This window comes from Rhagoletis pomonella, unplaced genomic scaffold (genome assembly GCF_013731165.1).
Source record: "Rhagoletis pomonella isolate Grant_MI unplaced genomic scaffold, Rhpom_1.0 Rhpom_scaffold_00001, whole genome shotgun sequence".
Lineage (NCBI taxonomy): Eukaryota > Metazoa > Arthropoda > Insecta > Diptera > Tephritidae > Rhagoletis > Rhagoletis pomonella.
This window is the reverse complement of record NW_023458555.1, coordinates 86,194,285-86,195,472: the sequence shown is the minus strand read 5'-3', so window position 1 is coordinate 86,195,472 and position 1,188 is coordinate 86,194,285. Positions and strand designations below refer to the sequence as shown.

Genomic DNA, 1,188 nt, shown 5'->3' with positions numbered 1-1,188 from the left:
TATTATACAAATTTGTTATCATATTTACATAAATTTTGCAGATAATGGATGACGAAAAATTATTAAATGAGGTGCGTTTGTATAAAAATTTATATAGCAAAAACGAAGCGGATTATCGCAATAAATTGAAGCGAGCGCTGGCATGGGCTGCTATAAGCACTAAAATAGAAGTACCTGGTGAGAAAAACTTTTATTTATTTTCTATATTTGTTTGTTTTATACGACTTCATTTACAGAACCAGAATGCCAGTCTAGATGACGGACCTTAAGAGATCGGTTTGTGCGGGAGTGCACTAAACAAAAGTTTGCCTCTGGCAGTGCAGCTACTGACCCTGATAATGAGTGGGCGCTCTTTGCCCTTTTGGGTTTTTAAAGAGAACACGTTATGGCAAGAAAGTACGATATTTTAATTAATTTGTACAGTAATATGTTCACGTTTTTATTTATTTTAACAGCACTACATCCACCATACCTCAGAGTCAAGCCGTCAGTATATCGGAGTCTGAGGAATTAAGTGTACTGCAGCCGGAGTATTTATTTAACTTTTAATTTTTTCTGAATTGAAATGTGATTAATTTTTAAGAAGTGTGATACTTTTACTTTTACACTTTCTATTACTTTTTTTAGTTTTAAGTACATCAAATTGAACTATGGTTATTTTTAAGGAATGAAGGAACTGAAATGTTACTGAATTCATATTCAAAATTATATTTTTATTTATATTTTATTTGCGAATATTCTTTTAAGGCGTCGCGTAGTTGGTATGCAGATCTGGCCACATTGTTTGAACATAATCGTGAAACACTTCCGAATGGATTAACCTCTCTTGGCCAAAGTCCTTCGAGTAATTCTCCATTGCTTTCATGATCAACGAAGCCATGTGGGCAATAGGGGCTATCGGTCATTTTTAAAAAGTTGTGCAACACAAGAGTTGTACTAACACGTTTCTCAACAGTCTCTGGTGCCATATTAAGCGTTTCACGTAAAATGCTCCATCTGGCAGTCAAAATATGGGCTCTCGACTACCTTTTTTTTGAAATATTCCCATTTTTTGTCCAACAGCACACCAGGAAACGATCTCATTAAAGGAAAAGCTGCATCTCCAATAAAATAAAAAGGGAAGGTGGTATTGATATTCGGTAGTGCTCTTTGTGTCAGTAAATCCAGCTGCTGATTAAATAGCATTTG

The 1,188-nt window shown here is 34.8% G+C and overlaps 1 pseudogene; it reads right to left on the bottom strand.

Moving 5' to 3' along the window:
* Window positions 1-737: 737 nt before the first annotated feature.
* LOC118733848 overlaps window positions 738-1,188 on the bottom strand; it is a 2,360-nt pseudogene continuing 1,909 nt past the window's right edge.